This window comes from Gossypium arboreum, chromosome 3, assembly GCF_025698485.1.
Source record: "Gossypium arboreum isolate Shixiya-1 chromosome 3, ASM2569848v2, whole genome shotgun sequence".
NCBI classification, from domain to species: domain Eukaryota; kingdom Viridiplantae; phylum Streptophyta; class Magnoliopsida; order Malvales; family Malvaceae; genus Gossypium; species Gossypium arboreum.
Genome location: NC_069072.1, coordinates 39,791,153 through 39,808,211, shown reverse-complemented (window position 1 = coordinate 39,808,211; position 17,059 = coordinate 39,791,153). Strand labels below are relative to the sequence as shown.

The window sequence follows — 17,059 nt, the reverse complement described above, 5'->3', positions numbered from 1 at the left end:
TTTAAAAATTTTATTGCGTTTGGCATGTACGACAGGGCTTCAATAAATGGTAAGTTAATGTGTAATTTTTTTAAGAGTTTAAGGAATTTACCAAATTGTTCATCTGAGCGGTCTTTCCTTACCGTGTTGGGGTATGGCACACGAGGTTTTTATTCAACGTTCACCGATTTGTTTGTATTGTGATCTACCTCACCTTGACCTTTGCTTACCACAGTCTCTTGCCTCGGTTCTGGCTCAGGCTCAACAAATCCTTCTTCATCTTGAATATTAATTGCGTTGAGCTGTTCCATTGGGTTGGGTTCAGTATTACTTGGCAAGCTACCTTGTGGTCGTTCGGAGATTAGTTTGGAAAGCTGGCCTATTTGAGTTTCGAGCCCTTGGATCGATGCTTGTTGATTTTAAGTGCTGTCTCGTTGTTCTGAAAATGGGTTTTTGACACTGATATAAACTTTGAGAGCATCTCTTCAAGGTTCGGCTTCTTTTCCTATTGGTAGGGTGGTTGTTGAAAACTCGGAGGATGTTCTGGTCTTTGATTTCCTTGACCGTCCCACGAGAAATTGGGGTGGTTCCTCCAACCTACATTGTAAGTGTTACTATATAGATTGTTTTGAGGTTGAGGATTATTACCCATGTAATTTAATTGCTTGTTTTCCATGTTGTGGCCATAAGGTTGGTATTCCGAATGGTTTGGTCCACCTCCACTTACTTCGCACTGCATTACTGGGTAAAACTGTGAAAAACTAAGAAAACCATCAATCTTTTTATTTAGAAGTTCTACCTGGTTTGTAGCATAGTAACCAAATTGACGATAAAAATGCCTGCTACTTTAGTTGGCTTAGTTCTCATGACTTGCCACTAATAGTTATTCAGTGACATCTCCTCTATAAACTCATAGGCATCTTCAGGTGTTTTACTGTTGATGCTTCCACCAGCAGCTGTGTCAACCATTTGTCGAGTCGAAGGAATCAGGCCATTATGGAATGTTTGAACCTGAAGCGAAAGGGGTAACCCATGGTGAGGGCACCTTTTTAGTAAGTCATTGTATCTCTCTCATGCATCGTAAAGTGTTTCTAAGTCCATCTGCACAAACAAAGAGATATCATTGCGTAATTTAGCCGTTTTAGCCGGCAGAAAGTATTTGAGTAAAAATTTTTTGGTTATTTTTTCCCAAGTAGTAATTGACCCTCGTGGTAACGAGTTCAACCACTGTTTAGCTTTATTCCTCAATGAAAAGGGAAACAACCAAAGACGTATGGCATCATCAAAAATGCCATTGATTTTAAATGTATCGCAGAATTCCAGAAAGTTTGCTAAGTGAGCGTTGGGATCTTCATCCTGCAAACCGTCAAACTGAACAAAATGTTGTATCATTTGAATTGTGTTAGGTTTCAGTTCAAAAGCATTTGTAGCTACAGCAAGTCTAACTATGCTAGATTTAGTTCCTGTTAAAAAAGGTTTAGCATAATCATACATTGTGCGTGGAGTAGGATTTTGATTAACCGCAATTGTAGGTGGTAGCTGATTGCCTTGGTTTTCAGCAATCTCTTCGGTTGGGGGTTGAGTATCATCCTTTTACTCGTTCTCTGTGTATCTTAAGCTTCGCCTTATTTCTCTTTGGTTTCTACGAACTGTGCAATCGATTTCTTCGTCAAAAAGTAGTAGTCCTGACGGGTTTCTTCTAGTCATAAACTATAAAAACCTGCTAAGAGAAAGAAAAAGTAAATTAATAAATAATAATAATAAATTAATTTTCAAGAAAAATAAATGGCTAAAGTAATAAAAATTGAGTGTTCCTAATATCTTAGTCCCCCGGCAACGGCACCAAAAACTTGATCGCTTGATTTCGTGATAGGTTTTAAATATTTATAATTACTCGTTCTTGAACTAACTATTATCGTGATGTAGGCAAATATACCTATCGAACAGTAGTATAGTTTTAGCAAGACCGGATTGTCGAACCCAAAAGAACTAAAAGTACTAGTAATGACTGTCTTTTTATTATCTAGCCTAAGAATAAAGAGATTTTTGTTTTAACTAACTAATTATCTAAACTAAGAAATCACAAAGAATAGAATTGGGAAATTGCTTTTGGGAAAATCGATTGAATGAAGACAATACCTAAGGAAAAATCCACCTAGACTGTACTTGTTATTCTGGCTCCGAATTGGACGATTTATTCATTTAACTTATTCTGTAGAGATCTCTAAGTTATGTTATTATCCCTATTCAAGACTAATAACGTCCAATCCCTAGATTGAATAACCGAGACTTTTCTCTAATTAACACTCTAGGGTTGCATTAACTCGATCTATGGATCCTCTTATTAGGTTTCACCCTAATCCGGCAAAATCTTGTCACCCTATGTCTAGACGCGCAATCAACTCCGCTTAATTATCACAAATGTACTCTTAAACAAGGTCTATTCCTCCTCTAAATAAGAGCTTATCTTGAATCAATATCCTGGGATATCAAAACAAGAATTAAGAACACATAATGAATAACAAGTTAAATATTTATCATACGATTCAGAAAATAATAACAAGATTCATCTTAAGTTTCATTCCCCTTAGGTATTTAGGGGTTTTAGTTCATAACTAAACAAGAAAACATCTCAGAATAATAAAGAATACAAAACATAAAGAAAACCCAAAACTCCTGAAGGGAATTTGAGGAGAGATCTTCAGTCTTGATGATGAATCCAACTTCTGAGATGGATTAATCGGCTTTCTTGGGGTAATTCCTTGCCCCCTCTTCTCTGTGTCTCCTTTCTTCCTTCTCTAGGGTGTATTTATAGGCTTTGGAAAGCCTAAGAGCCCTCAAAATTAGCCTTTTCTGAATTGGACTCAACTTGGGCTCGATAGGGACACGCCCGTGTGCGATTACTTCAGGCCATGCTCGAGCCTGCCAAATTAACATGGCCGTCTGGTCCACCCGTGTGAGGAGGTCCAGGCCGTGTTGATTTCGTACTTTGGCCCATTTTTTCCGTTTTTGGCCCGTTTCTCATTCCTTTCGCTTTCCTATGCTCTCCTAGGTATAAAACATGAAATTAAAGCATTAAGAGCATGGAATTCACCAATTCTAATCGAAAATCATCCATAAAATGCATTAAACATGGGGTAAAAATATGTATAAATTACGGTTTATCAACCTGTCATCACAAAAATCACGGATCAAGTTTTTGACTTCATTTCCGGGGAACTAAGATATTAGGAACACTCAATTTTTATTACTTTAGCCATTTATTTTTCTTGCAAGTTAATTCTATTTTATTTTTATTTATTAATTTACTTTTTCTTTATCTTGGAAGGTTTTTATAGTTTATGACTAGAAGAAACCCGTCAGGACCACTACTTTTTGACGAAGAAATCGATCGCACAGTTTACAGAAACCAAAGAGAAATAAGGTGAAGCTTAAGATACACAGAGAACGAGCAAGAGGATGATACTTCAACCACAACCGGGAAGATGGCTGAAAACCAAGAAAATCCGCTACCTCCTGCTATTGCTATTAATCAGAATCCTGCTCCGCGTACTATATATGATTATGCTAAACCTACTTTAATAGGAACTGAGTCAAGTATAGTTAGACATGCTATTGCTGCAAATAATTTTGAACTGAAACCTAACACAATTCAAATGATATAGCAATTTGTTCAGTTTGATGGCTTGCAGGATGAGGATCTAGACACTCATTTGGCAAATTTCCTGGAATTCTGCGATACATTTAAAATTAATGGCGTTTCTGACGATGCCATTCGTCTTCGGTTATTCCCTTTTTCATTGAGGAACAAAGCTAAACAGTGGTTGAACCCGTTACCGCGAGGGTCAATTACTACTTGGGAACAAATGACCGAAAAATTTTTATTAAAATATTTTTCGCCAGCTAAAACAGCCAAATTACATAATGATATCTCTTCGTTTGTGCAGATGGACTTAGAAACTCTTCACGATGCATGGGAGAGATACAAGGACCTACTGCAAAGGTGTCCTCATCATGGATTACCTTTATGGTTGCAAGTTCAAATATTCTACAATAGTGTGAACCCCTCGACAAGGAAATGATTGATGTAGCAGCTAGGGGAACCATCAACAACAAAACACCTAAAGAGGCTTACGAATTTATTGAAGAGATGTCACTGAATAACTATCAGTGACAAGTCATGAGAACTAAGCCAACTAAAACAGCAGGCGTTTATAACGTCGATTCGGTTATTATGCTGTCAAACCTGGTAGAACTTCTAAATAGAAAGATTGATGGTTTACTTGGTTCTACTCAGGTACATCCAGTAATGAGGTGCGAGACGAATGGAGGAGGAGCATGCACAGAGTATCAACCCTTTAACCCTAGCATCGAGGAGGAACAAGTCCAATATATGGGTAACAATAACTCTAGAACCCATATAGTAACACTTATAATGCAGGTTGGAGGAACCATCCCAATTTCTCGTGGGGCGGTCAAAGAAATAAAAGACCACAACATCCTATGGGTTTTCAACAACCACCTTATCAACAGGAAAAGAAACCGAACCTTAAAGAGATGCTGTCTAAATTTATCTTGGTGTTAGAAACCCATTTCCAGAACACCAAGATAGCACTTAAAAATCAACACGCGTCGATCCAAGGGCTTGAAACTCAGATAGGTCAGCTGTCCAAACTAATCTCTGAACGACCACAAGGTAGCTTGCCAAGTAATACTGAACCCAACCCAAGGGAACAGCTCAACACAATCAATGTTCAAGATGAAGAAGGATTCATTGATCCTGAGCCAGAACCGAGGCAAGAAACTGTGGTGAGCAGAGGTCAAGGTGAGGTAGGTCATAATAAAAACAAATCAGTGAATGTCAAATATAAACCTCGTGTGCCATACCCCAACACGACAAGGAAAGACCGCTCAGATGAACAATTTGGTAAATTCCTTAAACTCTTAAAAAAATTACATATTAACTTACCGTTTATTGAAGCTCTATCGCAGATGCCAAACGCAATGAAATTTTTAAAGGAGCTTTTAGCAAATAAGCAGAAGTTGGATGAGGCGTCGCATGTAGAGCTAAATGCAGTTTCCTCAGCTATTCTACAGAATAAACTACCCAACAAACTAAAAGATCCAGGGAGTTCTACGATTCCTTGCTTAATTGGTAGTTTAGATGTTAATAATGTATTAGCGGATTTAGGGGCTAGTATTAACGTCATGCCCTACAAAATGTTCAAACAATTAGGTCTTAGGAAACCCAAACAGACTAGGATAAGCATTCAATTAGCAGATAAAACTATAAGATTTCCTAGGGGTATTATTGAAGATGTGCTAGTTAAAATCGATAAATTTATATTTCCCGTTGACTTCATTGTTTTAGACATAGAGGAGGATAGCAACACTCCTTTGATTTTAGGACAGTCCTTTTTAGCAACTACTAAAACAATTATTGATGTTGGCACAGGTGAGCTCACACTCCTGTGGGAGACAAAACAATCACCATTCAAGCTCGCAATTCTGGCAACACATCAGAAATTGAAGGTGATCGTCTAAACCATTCTACTAAAACTGACAACATGGTGCAACCTACTTTGCAGGAAATGAGTCTGAAGGAAGTACAAGAGCCATTCTCAAGTAGTAGCAGAGGACCTATTCATGAAGATCGAAGGCTACAAATCAAGGAGCTAGATGAATGGCGGACGCATAAACCAAGAACACACGATAAACCAAAACTACGTTAGAGCGAGCTCAATACCTTCCCAAATCAACTTATGCCTGGAGATAAAGTATTATTAGATCCCACAGATCCTCACATTGTCACTACCAAACCGAATGAAGAAATCCCTCTTACAGTACTTAGCATTTTCCCATTCAGTACAGTCGAGGTAAGTCATCCCAAGTTCGGCACTTTTAAGGTAAACAACACCTATTTAAAACCTTATTTTGATGAGAATGATAGCATGAATGGGGAGTATAAACTCCTCGAACCACCATGACCATTCAATGGAGAGGTAAGTCGAGCTTAAACTATAAATAAGCCCTTCTCGGGAGGCAACCTAAGCACCAACTATATTAACTTCTTTAAATTTTAGTGTTTAACACCTAACTTACTAACGGAGCTCTTAAATACAGGTTTACCACACAGACACGGCCAAGCACACGGGCGTGCTTATGACCGTGTGGAAACAGGGCAAAGATTTCCCCAACACGGGTTACGACAAATCTCCACGACTGTGCGACATGGCTGTGGGCGAACCTACCAAAACAACACGGGCGTGCGACACGCCCGTGCTTGGAAACTGTAGCCGAACCTGTCAAATTAACATGGGCGTGCGACACGCCCGTGCCAAGCACCCATGGTCGAACCTGTTAAATTAACACGGGCATGGAACTACATACACGGTGAGGGAGAAGCGAACGAAGCCAGACACAGTCGTGCAACATGGTCGTGTGCACCCACACGCCCAAGGAACACAGGCGTGGGCTAATTGTCAAACGCATCCAAATTTAAAATTCGCGAATCACACGGGCAAAAATTGGGGAACACAGGCTTGTTCCATGGCCGTGTGCCCCAAAATCTATAAATAGGCTGCACTATTCATTGTCTTCTACACCCAAAAACCCTAACCCTAGCCGCTGCAAGTCCACACACCCTTCCTGCCACGCCCGTGCACTGCTTTCCACTCTATTTTTGATGCTCAATCTCTCTCCCTTAGCGTTTTTTTACTCCTTTCTCTTCTATTTCACTGATTTATAATGCTATTTATCATAGTAATCTATATTTTTCATGTTATTTTCATCTTTCTATTACTCAAATTTCATTTATAGAACAAGTTATCATCTTTTTCATGTTCAAATTCTTACTCATTACATTATTTCTCTACTCCATTTGATTAGTTAGAAGTGAACCTTCATGGTTAGGATAGTTGAAATATTCATGCCTCTTGTGTTGACATTTCTGTTCATTCGTATAGTATGTTGCATTCCATTCTTTACCATTTTTACTTATATCACCATGCTCATGCCACAAAAGTATGCCATTGAACTTATTGTTTTAGTTAAAATTAGTAGTTGTGGCTGAACATATTTATGGATTTTCCTCCTCGAATTTAGTCGCATTTTACCCTGTCTACTCATAAAGACGAATTGATGATTCCAATTGCAGGTAGCATGTCATCTTCACGTGGTAAAAAGGTCACTGTCCCTGCTTCAAAGAAAAGGAAGGGAGCGTCATCTTCCTCGGGTCCTATCGCAGAAATTCATCACCCTTTCCTGAGGTTCCCTATCAGGCCCCAAGAAGAACTTTTTCAAATACTCTGGGCCCGACCTTTAATTGTGGGCTATTGCATCGACTGGGCTACAATAGAACAAGTTTAGTTGGCTAATACGATTCGGCCCCTCCTAACCACAGACCCTAGAAGCTTTTCTTTGGGATCATCGAGCCAACATATCTCGAACTCACGATGGAACTGTGCTCAACATTTCATCTTCAGACCGTAATGACGATCTACGATGATCCCGGCACGGTCCAATTTCACCTAGGCGGACTAGTCCCCCAGCTAAGTGTCCCAGAATTTGGTACTGCCCTGGGCTTATATACGGAGGAGTTCAAGGAGGAGAATGACTTAGATGCTCTCAACCGCTACATCCATCGTTCTCCCTCAAAGTGCTGGGACGCCCTGGCCACTAGCGCCGCCACCTACAGTCCTAGCCGCTCCAAGGCATCGGTTCTCCCTCCGTCCCTAAGGTACCTACACGCCATTTTGGCTCACACAATAACAGGAAGGCGAGAGAGCACTAGCGTCGTCAACACTCACAATGCCTACTTTCTATGGTGTATGTCACACGGGCACGTCATCGACCTTACCTATTTCATGGCCCTCGTAATTCAACACCAGACGGAGTAGCATAGGAAGGGAGTCATCTCTGTTGGCCCTTATGTTACTCGATTGGCTCGACACTTCGGGCTCCTCAACACCACGGCCAAGGAATCATCCTTGACCCTCATTGGCCAGATGCCTCCACAAGGCATCTCGAGCATGCTAAGCATGAGGATGATCGAAAAGCACCGAGGAACCTACCCTTATCAATATCGTCTCGCCCAATCTACCGAGAAGGATGCCCTTGAGGACATTACTGATGATGTCCCCCCGCAGCATTAGGACCCACCGTTTCAGCCACCACCATCCTCTCGTCCAGTTCATGCGGCAGCTTCATATGCTGACATTTCTGAGCGCCTCATTCGATTCGAGCAGTAGTGTTTTCAACGACTTGACAACATTGATGCTACTCTACAGCAGATCTGTCAACACCTCCACATCTCATCGCCACCCTCACCTCGCAAACCTTTTAGCGATGAAGATGTTTAAAAATTTTTAATTATTATTTTATTTTTTTCTTTTATTTTATTTTAAGACTACTTTTTATTTTTCTTTCACCTTATTTTTATTAGGAAGTATAATTAATATTTTACAATTTCTAATTTCGGCTAATTCATATTGAGTACTTACCCTTCCTTATATATTTCCTAAAAGAGTGTATGATTCTATCACAGTTATAAATAGCTCCAAAGCTCACTATTACTCAGAGACTCGAAACTCCAATGGGAAAGGTTCTCTACGACCTCCATGTCTTGTTCGACCACAACCATAACCAACTTCAGATATAATATTCTTTTGGAGTAGGACTTATGGACTAATGAACCTCTACCACCGCCGAAGTATTCTCCTCCACCCTCACGCCGATTATTCTCCAAAACTCCAGTTCAAGGAAATTCATTCATCACTCAGGAAGTTTCACTTCTCTCCCTATCTTATTTTTATTTCTATATATCTATCTTTGTACATTGAGGACAATCTACATCTTAAGTGTAGGGGGTATTCATTTCATTATCAGAAAAATCCCTAAATGACTGCCTTGTTCTCTTGAAAAGCTCTAATATCATATTTAGGATAAATTTTGATTGATTTATGATTTTGATTGATATATCTTGAATTAAAACATAGACATTTATGCATTGATTGTTTAAACTTTAAGACATTAGAGAATCAAGCATGATAAGTTGATTTTTAGAATTTAAAATTTTAGGTTGTTTCCCTAAAGTTTAGGTATTACTTTGAGTTGGAATTCACAAGTTTTAAACATCAAAAAGCCATAATTTTTGTGAGATTTTTGAGCCTTTTGAGCATCTATTAATTCTTTCATGCTCACTTTTATTATTGCTTTGAGTGCGTCAGTATTGAACTGTTATTCTAGAACTTACTTGATTATGCATGTCAAGACCACACTATTTGATTTGATATGTCAAAATGAGAAAGGCACTTAGGATTAACCCACTCATTCCGTGAAAACCTACCTCTACGATTAACCCTTAGTAAACCTCGTTGAGCTAACAAGCCATTTCTTGTATTACCCTTAATATTAACCCTTAACCCATTATTGTTGAAATCCCCTAAATTAATTTGATCCCCATTTTTGTCGAGATTTGAATTGAAATAGTTGCTTAACTATGTTTTATTCTATTTTGTAATTTAACTTGTTCTTAAAAAAAACATGTATACATATTAGTAGTAGCAATCTTCTGAGCTAAAGAAGTTAAATTCCAAATTCTGAGAAAAGCTTTGTTATACGCAATTCATGACTAGCTATTTTTCTAGTTAGGCAATTTTTCAATTCAATCTCGATTCTAACCTTTTCTTTCAGCTTGAGACCACACCCCCTAACCAAGCCTCGTTACAACCCTCTAAAGACCTTTTGATTGATGTATCATCTCAATTTATAGTGGTGGAGATTTTATTTTCATGCAAGCCTGTGGTAATAATTTTTCATTATTCACTATTGAGTGCTTCATTTATTATCCTTAAACACCTAGAGTGATTTGAGTGAATCTTTAGTGAGGATGTGAAACTTTGTGAAATTCTGAATCAAAGGTAATTACTTAGATGATGGGAGACACCTATGTTTTCAGGATAAAATGCTCAACTTGGAATGTTTGAAATTTTGATGTTCTTTCAGATGAATTCTCAATGTATGATTACTTATGGATTATTTTGAGATATTATCGATGGAAATTATAAGTTAAGAAAGATTTATTTTGATTATGAGATGAGAATTTTGCTTGAGGACAAGCAAATACTTAAGTGTGGGGTATTTGATAAACCGTAATTTATACATATTTTTACCCCATGCTTAACACATTTTATGGATGCTTTTTCCTTAGAATTGGTGAATTCGATGCTCCTAATGTTTTATACTTAGGTAAGCATAGGAGAGTGAAAGGAACGAGAAACGGGCCAAAAACGGAGAAAATGGGCCAATGTACGAAATCAACACGGCCTGAACTTCCTCACATGGGCAGACCACACGACCGTGTCAATTTGGCAGAATCGAAGCACGACTGACACGGGTAGAACACACGCTCGTGTCATTTTAACAGGTTCAAGCATGGCCTGAAGTAATCGCATACGGGCGTGTCACACAGGCGTGTCCCTGTCGAGCCCAAGTTGAGTCCAATATGGAAAAGGCTAATTTTGAGGGCTTTTAGGCATTCTAAAGCATATAAATACACCCTAAAGGAAGAGGAAAAGTAATGCAAAGAGAATGAGGTAGGGAACTACTCAAGGGAAGCTGATTGATCCATCTCAGAAGCCGGATTCACCATCAAGACTGAAGATCTCCCCTCAATTTCCCTTCAGGAGTTTTGGGTTCTCTTTATGTTTTGTATTCATTATTCTTCTGAGATGTTTTCCTTTTTAGTTATGAACTAAATCCCCGAAATACCTAAGGGGAATGAAACCTAAGACAAATCTTGTTATTATTGTCTGAATCGTATGATAAATATTTAACTTGTTCTTAATTATGTGTTCTTAATTCTTGTTTTGATATCCCAGGATACTGATTCAAGATAAGCTCTTATTCAGAGGAGGAATAGACCCTGTCTAAGAGTACATTTGCCATAATTAAGCGGAGTTGATTGTGCGTCTAGAGATAGGGTGACAAGATTTTGCCGGATTAGGGTGAAACCTAATAAGGGGATCCATAGATCGAGTTAATGCAACCCTAGGGTGTTAATTAGAGAAAAGTCTCAATTATTCAATCTAGGGATTAGACGTTATTAGTCTTGAATAAAGATAATAACATAATTTAGGAATCTCTACGGAACAAGTTAAATGAATAAATCGTCCGATTCGGAGTCAGAATAACAAGTAAAGTCTAGATGGATTCTTCCTTAGTTATTGTCTTAATTCAATCATTTTTCCAAAAGTAATTTCCCAATTCTACTTTCTGTGAATTCTTAGTTTAGATGATTAGTTAGTTAAAACAAAACCCCTTTATTCTTAGGCTAGATAATAAAAAGACAGTCATTACTAGTACTTTTAGTTCCTTTGGGTTCGACAATCCAGTCTTGCTAAAACTATACTACTATTCGGTAGGTACACTTGCCTACATCGTGATAATAGTTAGTTTCAAGAATGATTCTTTATAAATATTTAAAACCTATCATCACGAAAATCACAATCACTAGTCGGAACAATGGTTTTAGGACCACAAATCTGACATTGCAATATTTATTTTATGATTATTATAAAGTCTATAATATGATAATATGCATGTGTCAGAGTTTCATGAAGAAATTTTATGAGTAAAGTGTCCAATTGGAAAATAAGGACCAAATTGAATAAATTACAAAACTTGGATTCTAGAAGAAATTTGCATGAAATTGCTTTACATTATTAATTAGAAGTTCTTAAAGAAAAATTTAACCAATTTCTAATTTTTTGGAAAAAAAAAGGGCATGTATGGATAAAATTTTAAAGAAAGGGCTTAAGGGCATTTTGGTCGTTCGGCTAATTAATGAAATAAAATGGGAAAATAAGCCAAAAATCATCTCATCCTCTCCACCTTGCTGCCAAAATTTGAGAGCCACCATAGCTAGGGTTTCTTCACTTTTTAAGCTCAATAGTAAGTGCTTTCTAGCCCCATTTTTAATGTTCTTCGTATTTTAAAAATCTCGGTAACTTACTCCCTCCATTTCTACCCATATTTTTAGTTAGGGTTCATGTATGTAAAGTGACCCATGTGTGACATGTTTATTCTTTGATGATTTATGAAGGAATATGAAAGTTGGATGTGTGTTAAACATATTTTTCTAGGTGATTTTCATGAAAAACCCCTAAAAGGACCTTTTTGCAAAAGGTGTAAAATATGTGGTAGAAATGTGAAATAATGGAAAAATGTGGCCTGCCATAAGTGAAAATAATATTCGGCTAGGCTTGGGTAATGTGGAAAATTCATGCATTTCATTATACGAGCCTATGGACCAAATCGTAAATAATGTGAAAGGTTAAGGGCAAAACGGTCATTTTGTCCGGGGGTTAAATTTAGACTCGAAAAGAATAATGTGAGGTATTAATGATTCATTTTTACTGTTATAGACCTCGAGGAACAAATTTCGGAGGTCGATCCAAGAAAACGAAAGGTTTCGGAATAACTAAGACGTAAAACTGAAACAGATACCAGGTAAGTTCGAATAACTTTAAGTAAACTATTAATATGCCTAATTACATGTGTTATGAATGTATGATAATTGGTTATAATGATGGCATGAAAATCTATGAAATGTGTTACTAATAATGATATGATAATAAATGTCCCAGTTGAAGTCAAAAGGGAAATTTGATGGATAAACCATGGCTTACATGACTTGAGATCCTGCATGTGATGCAGAAAAGGGTTTAGCCCGAACGGGTAATCCTTTGATCTCAAATATAGAAAGGATCTTGCCCAGACGGGTGTTTCTTTAGTGATCAAGCCTCCCGAAGAATATGTGTGCATTGTGGATTTATCCCAGTCGGGTAATTCGATTAGGGTTTGAATTTAGTCTAGATTGGTAATTCAGATCCGAGCTCATTACGGGTGTTTGTCACTATAAGGGATTTAGCCAGGACTGGTAATACCGACATCACCCTATGAGTTTACATTACGGGAGATTTAGCCTGGACTGGTAATCCCGTCGTAAGATGTGAGGTTTACGGGAGTGCGTACTTGAGACGATCACTCTTACGATTTGACGGTAAATGGATAATCCATCGAGATTTCTAAGAAACTCAATGTGTTTAACATGAGATATAAAAATGAAAATATTGAATGATGACCTCATCTAAGACAAATTACATAGTGCATTGTTATGAGACTAACTTGTTGATTGAGTGTATATGATAGGGAAACCATTCCATGCTTGTTGGTTATATTTCCTAATATGGTTTTATGCTAATTAATCGGTAAGTTACTTTCCAGTTATCCAGGCTTACTAAGCGTGTAAATTCTTACCCCTCTCTTTTCCCTGTTTTATAGAGCTCGTGGACTCCCGAAGATAGGGAGATGGTTGGAGAGTCAACATGCTATCTTCTTGTCTAGGTTTGGTATATAGATACTCTTATTTTGTTCAATGGCATGTATAGGGCTTTTGTTATTTTGTTATATGTTTCATTTGATTATCCAATATGAAGGCTTATAAAAGTATACATGTTCACTTGTATATGGCCATGGGAATTGGTTTATTTTGATGTAGGTTATGACCTACAAATTTGTGATGATTAAATATGGTGTATTACAATTAGTCATATGTAACATGACCAAACCACATGGGGTAGTTAGGCCGCAATTCGGCAATGAGTTAAGATAACGAGCTAGGCTTAATTGAGTTACAAGTTATAGAAATCCTTAATATAAAGAGGATAACTTAGAATGTATAAAAACTGATGAGATGAGGTTTACATGCAATGAGGTATATTAAGGTCATTTAAGAGTATAATTAGACCATGTCAAGTGTTATTGAAAATTATAAGTGGATATGCATATTAGAGGGTGACCAAAAGCTCGAAAAATAGCCTAACAAGGTCTACACGGGTAGACACACGGGCGCGTGTCTAGGCCGTGTGTGACACACGGACCGCCCCATGGGCGTGTGAAATGGTCATGTGTCCCTTACACCTAAAAATATTAAGTCAGAATGCATGGTAGTAAACACACGGTAGAGATATGGCCGTGTGTCTCCTCCGTATAGAGGGCACGGCCTGGCATACGGGCGTGTGTCTTGGCCATGTGTCCCTAAATGCATGCTAACATCATAAACAGAATGTCCAAGTTCTTGGACACGGGCATCTCTAGGCCGTGTGAAGAACACGGGCAAGGGACACGAGCATGCGCTGGGCCATGTGAAAACCCCTGTAAGTTCGATATAAGAAATCAATTCAATTAATTCCACTCGGGTAGGGGAAACGGGCGTGTCCCAAAGCACACGGGCGTGTGCATTGCCTCCACACGGGAGTGTGAGGCTTAACCTAGCAAATTTTTCAGGAACTTTCTTAAGTTTTCGGTTTGATTTCAGACTGTTCTCAATGTATGTTTTGGGTCTCGTTGGTTCATAATAGGGACGTTAAGATGTCATTCGATTGGTTTTAAACTGGAACAAAATTTTTCAACCCGTATTTCCCAAAAAAATTTAGAGTACATGTCTAGTAATGCCTCGTACCTGGTCTCGGTCTAGGGTACGTGTAAGGGGTCTTACATTTAGTGGTATCAGAGCTACAGTTTAGTCAGTTCTAGGACTACTGTAGAGTGTATCGAGTTTAGCTATACATGCCATTATACGAACATTGATAGTGTGATATCTCTTAACAATTTAATTATCTTTGAATATAGTAAATGTATTCCAATCAAGTACAAGATGAGTCTGAGGGAGCCGAGAGTCATGCTCCAGCTTTCGTACAACGAGTTGTTTCTACTAGTAGTAGAAGGCCTATGTCTGAAGGCCGAGAAGAGGCCAGAGCTATCTTCTTTGACATGATGGATGAGTGGTTTGAGGATTATTTGAGGAATCACCCCAACATACCACGACCTCCCCCACCCCCTAATTGACCTGCTGAAGAAGTGCCACAGGTTATGGCACTTGTAAGAGTTGGTAAAACCCTAGTGGACAAGCTTAGAAAGTATGAGGCTGAAGAATTTAGAGTTAAGATTGATGAAGATGCTGAACGAGTCGAGTTCTGGCTCAAAAATACTACACGAGTGTTGGATGAATTATCGTACACACCTGAAGAGTGTTTAAAGTGTGTTGCATCTCTTTGAAAGGATACTGCATACCACTAGTGGAAGACCGTGTCTTCAGTGGTACCAAAGGAAAACATTATTTGGGAATTTTTTCAAGAGGAGTTTAAGAAGAAATACATCAGTCAGAGGTTCTTAGATTCGAAGCGAAAGGAGTTCCTGGAACTAAAACAAGGAAATAAGACGGTATCGGAATACGAAAGGGAATTCGTGAGACTAAGTCAGTATGCAACTGAATGGGTCCAAACAGAGTCAAAAATGTGTAAACGCTTCGAAGAAGGTCTGAATGAGGAAATCAATTTGTTAATTGGGATTCTTGAGATACGAGAGTTCGTTGTATTAGCCGATCAGTCCAAGAAAGCCGAGGAGCTCAATAATGAAAGGAAGCAAGCTAAGAGAGAAGATCGAGTTGTGAACAAGAGATCCAGCGATAAGACGCTCTCATTTCCCACAAAGAAATCAAGGAGCCAACATCAATGCTCCACTTCATCGGTAGGATATTCGGGTAGAGCGAGAGGCTCCAAACGACGTAATCAGCAGTCTTCCTCCCCGATGGTGACTAGTGTGGGGAGTGTAGATGATCAAAAATTAAAGTGTAAAAGCTGTAATAAATTTCACTTCAGAGAGTGCCGAATAAAGTGTGGTACGTGCTATAGATGTGGTTCTCTCAACCACTTCCTCAGAGACTGCCCAGAGCGAACCGATAATGTAATGCCCCCACGCCCGAGACCATCGCCGGAGTCGAGTATGAGGTGTTACTAAGCTTAATTTAACATATTTAGAACTTTGGATTATTTATTTCTACATTCGCAGCTTTTAAGCTACTTGCATCACAGTCACAAGAAAAACCATATATTGAGTTACGAAACTCGAAATCAAGATACGTAAATTTTCCTTGAATCTAGACTCATATACCTATCTATTAATGTTTTTCTAGAATTTTTGGTTGGGCCATTTAGTACAGTTTATTAGTTAAAGTTACCCCTGTTTCAGGACTTGACTGGTCTGACCTCTGTTTACTACGAACCACATTTCTCTCTGTAAAAAATTCACATGAATATGAGGTTTATTTCTCCTGAAACTAGACTCAATAAGGATTCTTAGAATATAAAATAAACTACCTAATTATATCTTTAAAATTTATGGTGAATTTCTAAAGTTGGAACAGGGGATTCAGAAACTGCTATGACCCTGTTTCACTAAAATTCTAATATCTTCTAACATATAATTCCTTTTCTTGTTTCATTTGTTTCATGTGAAACTAGACATAATAAGATTCAATTTGATATGTATTCCATCACCAAATTCAATTTCTATGATTTTAGTAAATTTTCAAACTTGCATCGGTGTTGCAGCATTATCATGTTTATGGCAAATTTCATCCCTTTTGATGAGTTTTATACACTAAGTATCTTATTAATTTTCCTTATCATCAAACATAATCTAAACTAACCATTTTCATAATTTATCATTATCAAACATTTCCTCAACCATTCCATTACCATACCATAAGATCATTTACACAAAATAGATATATTGCTATACATGCCATACTTAACTTTACAAGCCTTTACCAAAAGTCTTCGGATAGTGTGGTGAGCCTTGACCTATCCCGACTCTGAAATGGCTTGGCCAAAACTACAATGAGTAAGAAGGAGGGAGTAAGCATAAATGCTTAGTAAGTTCATATGCAAATAATAAGTAACATAACAAGCAGTCATACCAATCAACATTAGCATGCATCACTAAAACACATGTCACATTTCTAATCATTTTTCATCATCTTATTACCTTATCGTGGTTGTATCAATACTCAACCCGAGGGTTAAATACATACCTGTTCAAAATATCCATTTCACATCACTTACCAATACGTCTCTTTACATCTCGAATATTCCTCCATTTGAGTAGAACTTTACCCGTTGAACACATCGGAATATAATTCGGATACATGGATAACTTGCACATAAGTGCCATATAT

At 38.0% G+C, this 17,059-nt stretch overlaps 2 non-coding genes across 2 annotated transcripts; one reads left to right on the top strand and one right to left on the bottom strand.

The window, feature by feature from the left end:
• The first annotated feature begins 1,006 nt into the window (after positions 1 to 1,006).
• Positions 1,007 to 1,113, top strand: LOC128290785 (small nucleolar RNA R71). The gene has a single exon (XR_008280571.1). It is a non-coding gene; the product is annotated as a small nucleolar RNA R71 (small nucleolar RNA).
• Positions 1,114 to 3,894: 2,781 nt separating this feature from the next.
• Positions 3,895 to 4,000, bottom strand: LOC128291197 (small nucleolar RNA R71). Its single transcript, XR_008280973.1, has one exon. It is a non-coding gene; the product is annotated as a small nucleolar RNA R71 (small nucleolar RNA).
• Between the last annotated feature and the right edge of the window lie 13,059 nt (positions 4,001 to 17,059).